Below are 7,472 nucleotides of genomic sequence, written 5' to 3' on the forward strand. Positions count from 1 at the left end.
GACTGTTTCTTTGTACTTGTACCTTACAAGAAATAAAATATAAATAAGACTGATCTGCAGTGATGTCTGTGCCGGGTCATGCGGTGTCTAATACTTGGCTCGTAGTCTGTTCTTTTTGGAGTTTTTTGTTAGCGGGATTACAGAAAAACTACTAGTTTGATCTTCATGGAACTTGGTGGAAGGATGTAGCATGGACCAATGACGAACCCATTACATTTTGAAGAGGAGCTGCAACACAATGCGGATCTACGACAAACTTTTATTATTGAGAGATAGCATTTAGTATTCTAGTATTTCAGTACAAAGATCTACCTTCACTAAGGCCTAATAGCAACAGCAACATGTGAACAAAGCACCAGTCTGGACACATCAAGCTAGAATCCAGTTCAATCGACTTGTTTGATGGAGGTATTCATCAAGTGTCAGCCTCTTTTTTTTTACAAAGTATAATCAGTCTGGGTGTGAATTATTAAGGAAGACAAATTCTCCCAAAGCTATTGGTCGATGTTGTATCAACTGACCTATTTTTACACGGCTGCTGTGGTGATTAATTCACTTCAAAGTGGGAAATCCACTAAAGAGTTTTTATGTGCTCTAACATTTTTCATAAAAATATCAAGTTGCAATGTGAGACATTAATAATGATACGTAAAAAAAAGAACATTGAGAGCACTTTGCTGAACGTTTCACATCTAACTGTGAAGTCTAAAAACCGCAGGTGTTGCTCCTGTAAGCTACTTAGCCAAGTTGTCGGAATGAAATCAGTAATTCATTTTTCTCAGTCGGACTCCCCCGAGACTCATACAGTTAAGTGTGTGTATGTGCACAAAGAGAATAAGGCAGAGCAGAGCAAAGGGGATAAAAATTGTTTATGCCTCCCTTTGTATGAGGTCACATTTTTAATTAGCTCGCAGCTCGGGAGGATTTCAGTCAAGGTCCCCAGTTGTGTGTAAATTGTTTTATTTGGAGTCTCAGCAAGAACCTGCTCTTTCCTCATTGCTTTTTATTTTTCTTCAGCTGTTGACATTCTGTAAAAGGACGCTGCATCGGCGACCTTAGTGACCCTGCGCCTGCTACCAGAACTAAATGCAATACAGCACAGCGCTGCAATGAGAGCCGAGAGCTGGACACTGGCCATTCTTCAGATTAAACACCATAATTATTAATCCTGAAGCCTCTAATAGAATAGAATAATGTGCCAGTTGCCAAGAGACTGGGCCGGGTTTTATTTGTGGAGAGGCTTCCTGAGACAGAGAAGAATAGGGCTTATTTTTCATGACCACTGAGGTGAGGAAATACAGGGAGATATTTGAGGGGTTTTGCTACAAACAGTGTGCAGTTTACAGGGAAAAAAAAACATTTTGTGAAATCTTACCTTTACAGCCCAACTTTTTTGGGTGTAACGAGTCACACAATTGGGTTCTGACCTTGATTTTTTCAAACCACAATTCAGGTTGTTATGTCATTTGGGAAAGAAATTAAGTAATACAGTAAATGTAACTAAGTAATTATGCTTCAATAAGTAAAGGTATCCAACTGCTTGAATTATCGATGGAATAATTGGAAGGGATACAGCTATCGATTACTTTAGTAACCCTACCTCCCGCTCTCAGCATGTTACCGTTTCTAAAAACGATATGTGAAACCAATCCCTGTGCCAACCTCCAAATTAGAATATATGTATATATATGTATATATAATATATATGGCTGCTATATACTGAAAATGGCAAGTTTTCAGAGAGACCTGGTGTGATTGGTTCTTTCGTGAATGGTTTTTAAGAAATACAAAGAATTTCTTGAGTATTTTTGCAGGCCAACTCGGAAGTAGCATCACCATGGGCTCCATTGAGATTTCGCCTATGAGATTTTTGCATTGGATTTTTGATCATGGCAGGCATTCAGCAGGATAATCTTCACAAATGAACACCACTTTTATTATTAGAAGTAAAAAACGTTATGCTATCGCGAACTACACCACAGTTGCGTGACTTAAACCGTTAGCTTCAGACGCTCCACGACAAGCTAACCAGCTGTTTGACATGCTAGTGTAACCCGCTAGGTGTAATAAGGTTACTAATGAATGGACCAGGACTAGGTTCGTAGAGGAGGGTTGGAAGAAATGGACAACCACAATGAATAAACGGAGCCACGTAGTAGTTTAAATGTAAGTTCAATGTATTGAACCAAAAAGTTTGAATGGAAAAATAAAAATAAAATAAGAAAATAAATTCAGTATTTTTACAACTGATCTTTCAATATTTCAGTATTTCTTTTCAATATAAAACAACAAAAAGTGTCCTTATAGGAAAGGTAATGTCCCTTTAATTGTCCTTTAATGTTCCTCAATGTTCCTTCAGTTGTCCTTTAATGTACTTGGTGCTGCAGCGCGCGTTATTCAAAAGTCAAGTCAAATCAGGGGGAAATAAAATAAAATAGTCAGGGGCACAAAAGTCAGGTGTGTGTGTGTGGTCCTACCACAGACACACTCAGTTACGGTGGAGAAGGGCTGGATGTCCTCCTCAGGCTCAGGTGCTGGTTCTCTGCTCCTTTGGTATCACTGGCTCGCCATCTCCTTCCACGAGGAGAATCCCGATCCATATCTACGGTAAGTTCTGAGGGTGCTCAAAAAACCTAGCCTGTATAAAGACAGGACTATTACTAAATCACTCATCAAACTTCTCTGTTATGGCCATATTCAAATATCTCAACACACAGGATGCAATACTGGAACTCAGTAGTGATGGAATTAATTATCGTTTTAACTGTTTACCATGAGATATGGTAATTTTAGATCAGTTTCCATATGGAATATTATCAATTTTAACCTTTTTTAACCATTGCACACATGTTCATTAAGTTATGAACTGAAAAATGACAGAATGCACCTTTAACACACATTAAAATATTAAATTCAAGATTCCAGAGTGTCTGCCTCTGTTATGAATTAACCTTTTTAGCAGTTTTCAACAGAACACACATCTTTAACCAGTGCATCTTGAAATAAACACACAGAAAAATACCCACAGCAGTAAAATAAACAGCACACCCCATTTCTCATCAGATTAACCGAGCAAAATGTGCAGCTTTACCTCTGGACACACACAGTAAACAGTAGCGGCAAGTCACGTTCATGTGTTTACAAGTTTTCGGCCGTGTCGCGGCCCAATACACACTGTGGCTACTGCTGTTAGCATTAGCTAGCACTAATTAGCTCTAAGTTAGCTCAGGTAACTCACCAGGTCTCTGCCGAAAACAACAACACACAGGTCCTCGACAATCCCTCTGCTCCCGTTAGGTGCAGTTTCCAGACTTTTTCTGTGCTCTAAAGTGAGTTAACAACCGCCGGTTTTTGTTTACTAAAGAGTGACTTGCTTCGGTATTTCTCACCTGCTCGTCATGGCTGCTCTCACTCTGACTCTCGCGAGAAAAGGGTGGAACTACTTTTTTTTTCGAAAATAATATACAAATAAATACTGGGTGTGTGCAAAATAAATATAAATGGGAAAATAATAAATAAATAAATAATAATCAAATAAGGGTTGATAAATAAAAATATATATAATTTCAAAGAACTAATAATATTTTTATCCCCAATTATGTACTGGGTTACACTAGCAAATCCATGGGCATTAAATTGTTTACTTATAATTACTTACTTATAACTTACAAGACACAAGAGTTTTCACAAGAGCATTGAAAAACACAAGAAGAGACTGTAGGGCGGACTAGTGAGAGAATTGCCATCCATGTTCGGCGTGATGACGTTTAATATCCCCGACAACCACTGTAGTCTCATTTAGCCGCTTGCTAGCAACTGGCTTTCTAGGGCACGTGCAAACTCCAAAATTCAAAAGTGGGGTTATTTGTTAACAAATTTTATGTCGTACAACAAAGAACAAAATCTCTTCAGCTTGTGTTAACCACAGACCTTATTTCAGGCATCTAATCAAAAACCCATTCAAATCCTCATTGAGTTTGAAAGGATAGACCCCTATCCTCCACAAATGCTAACTTAATTCCAGGTTTAAGAACTCATTCCTGTGGCGCCCTATAGGAAATTTTTTTCATTTTTGCAAGTCATGGAAAAAGTAATATATTCCAAGCATGGCCTATCATCTGCAGAGAGAAAATCAAGTTTCCTACTGGCACTATTTTGCAAGGGCTGAATCCTGGGCTTTAGGATACCCCCTTACTACATTGGTACAACAGGTCTAGTCAGACCTATTTCCAGTACTTGGACAAAGCTTAAGTAAAGTTTATTTATAGTAAGTAAGTAAGTAAGTAAGTAAGCAAGTATGTAAGTAAGTAAGTATGTAAGTAAGTAAGTAAGTAAAGTTTATTTATATAGCACTTTTCACAGATAAAATCACAAAGTGCTTTGCATAAGATAAAAAGAAAGAAATAAGATAGGGGAACATAAGACAATTAAAACACAGTTAAAACACAATTTAAACACAATTAAAACACAATGAAACATAAAAACAATTCATGGTGGTCATCATTAATAAGTGTGGACAAGCTTGGTGTGTAACAATTAAAAATTAGTTTTGGTTATTATTAGCATCAGTGTTTCCCCACACATAGACCATTCTGTGGCGCACCGCCACAAAATAGAGACCGACCGCCACAAAATTATTCTGTTTTTTTTTCCCTCTCTAGGGGATTAAAAAAACTGTAACGTCTATAACGTTAGTCAACACACAGAAAACACCACATTCACATCGATAAATAAATGTTTTACTATGAACCGGGCCGATCTCTGAGCTGTCAAGACTCTCCGGTAACGTTAAGGCATATTGAATGGTTTCCGCAAATGCCGTTAACGGGACGAGAGCAGTCAAAGCGGCTGCTTCAAGCTAGTTACATCGAGGGTAGGTTCGCTTCGTTTTCAAAGTAAAAGCACAAATTCTATCGTTATAAACATAGACATATATATACATGTATATATATATATATATATATATATACATGTATATATATATATATATATATATATATATATATATATATATATATATATATGTCTATGGTTATAAAGGGCAACGGGCGTTTATTTTTGTGAATGTAACCGGAAGTGCGTTGCTCACAACGGCTAGCTTGAGTAGCGCCGAATTTGTCCGAACAAAATTGTAAACAGCTGGTATTTAGACAAATTAACGACGCACCGAGGATCTTAACGGCTAGTTTCTCACCTAAAAAGGTTTAAAATTATAATAAAATGATATATTTAAAGAATTTAGGACGTTACAGCCCTAATATTTGAGGGGATAGAGTAGACTACTATGCCCACAGTCAAATCAAAAATAATAGACCACATTTTTTAAGTTATTATAAATATTATTATTGTTGTAGTTATCAGTAGTTTTTCTGAATGTTTCCTGCTTTAATCCAGATGAGATGAGTATTGAAGTTTTTTTCACGGCAAAAACGGCCTTATCAAGAGGACAAGGAGCAGCATGAGGAGGTATCAGTCTGAAACAAAGTTAAACAGTCAAATGGCTCGTAAACGTTAATTTATCTGAATGTTCTATAGGCATCAAACAGTGGTGCTCAGGGAGAAATAGAGGAGGACAGCAGACAAAATGGAACTGGTGAGGTAGAAACAGATAAAATAGTAGCCTATTTTAATTCTGATTTGTCTGTGGCAGTTTTTTTGCTGTTTCTCAAGCAAGACTATCCATAAATGGGCCTGAACCCAACGAGGTCCCTTATGAAGAGCACTTGAGTTGTTTTTCAGGAAGCCAAGAAAAATTAGGTGCTCTGATAGGACATGAAGCTGTGCACCAAATAGGCTACAGTAGAAGAACCTGAAAATAATCTGAATCAGGCTTTGTTCCTTTGGTAGTTTCTTTATTTTCTTTGTGTTAATATATTTTATTTTTAATTATTTTACCAAAAAAGTTAGAACAGGTTATTGGTTGAGGTAGGTCTTAAGTTAATTATTTGAAATAAAAACCTCAAATTGAAGTTGTTTTGTGCCAATCGTTCCTGTCACAGAATCTAAAGATTGAACTAGTTGGGGTGAGGAATGAAACCAGGCAGGGTTCTCGTAAAAATGTTTTTAGTTGTCTTCTCTTAACCCTATAAAGCCTGAACCGTGAAATAATTGCCAGAAAATTCTACATTTTCAAAACTGGAGTGTTTGTTGAACTGGCTAACATTTTTTTAAATTCAATATCAATTTTCATATATGAATTTAATTTGGATCATATCTGATACATCAGGTCTTTTTGTGCAATTTGTTGCTCACAATTTGCTTTTCTTGAACTCACATAATCATATAAAACCTAATATTTTAACCAAATAAAACTTTGACTTTCCTTTTAACATTTTCCTCAAACATACAAAATATTTTTTTCCATATAAAACAAAATCATACATCTGCTGATATGAAGTTTTCACGCAGTAATGACAGATCCACCAGTGGAACCAGCAAATCATTTTTGTTACATCTGGTATTTTTGTGAAATTTGTTGCTCAGTTTTTTTAATCATCAATTCATGTATTCATCATGAATGTATTCATGTATTAATTTTTGATGTAGAGGTCTCACAAACGTATGTATCAAATATGATACACTTGGCTTTATAGGGTTAAATAACTTACTTTTAAAGAAGTAAGATTGAGCTGACATGCTGTAGCTTTATAGTGTCTCAGCAGGTGACTCTAAAGAACAATAGAAACAGGTTTTTTCATATGGCACCTTCAGAAAGTGTTGAACACCGCCCGCTGCATCCACCTGATGACTCCATGACACTGTGACACTCGATTCCCCCACCGTTGTCAGTGGAGCACCACACATTGCTACCTGGTCTGTGGAAAACACTGAGCATACTATATCATGATTATTTTTCAGTCTCAATACTATGTAGGATAAGCTAACTGGCATTGTAGATAGTGGCATGAGTCCTCCCATTTAATTATCTGCAAGAGAGCAAAAAATCTCAATATATTAATTTAAAACAAGTATTGTTACAGCTAACCTAAATCGTATAAATGCATTTTTATGTTTTGGTTTAAAGCCAACACATGGTCCAACTTGTATTTGGCACAAAGATGTAAAGACTGACATGTTCAAAGACAGTTACATATGGAAGAGAGCCTTATTGGCGACTGCTATACACAATATATATTGCTGCATTATTATAATGCAATTCTGAGAGCAGCAGTGGGAACTGGTGGATGGTTGGTTGATGAGACATGGTTTGTTCGTTATATGGACTCTAATGGGATTAAATATGCATTTCACACTGAAATATTACTCTTTAAAGCAGCTATTAACAACCGGCACAGATGTTCCAGCAATGATGGAGATTTTAGATCAAAGTGCTTAATGTAGACACTCACATCAGGGCCGCATTTAATCCTTTTTTTTTTTTTTAAGGTTTTTAGAATGTGAACACCTATCAGTCTCGTTTTCATCAGCCTTTCCACACAAATAGGTTGATTAACGCATCACAGCACGGCCTG

General features: G+C 36.6%; 1 long non-coding RNA gene across 1 annotated transcript; it reads right to left on the reverse strand.

Annotated features, from left to right (window-relative positions):
- Positions 1 to 2,155: 2,155 nt before the first annotated feature.
- LOC131963093 (uncharacterized) lies at positions 2,156 to 3,547 on the reverse strand. The gene is made up of 2 exons (XR_009390002.1): positions 3,239 to 3,547; positions 2,156 to 2,638 (listed from the first exon to the last, which is right to left on the reverse strand). It is a non-coding gene; the product is annotated as an uncharacterized LOC131963093 (long non-coding RNA).
- Between the last annotated feature and the right edge of the window lie 3,925 nt (positions 3,548 to 7,472).

This window comes from Centropristis striata, chromosome 24 (genome assembly GCF_030273125.1).
Source record: "Centropristis striata isolate RG_2023a ecotype Rhode Island chromosome 24, C.striata_1.0, whole genome shotgun sequence".
Lineage (NCBI taxonomy): Eukaryota > Metazoa > Chordata > Actinopteri > Perciformes > Serranidae > Centropristis > Centropristis striata.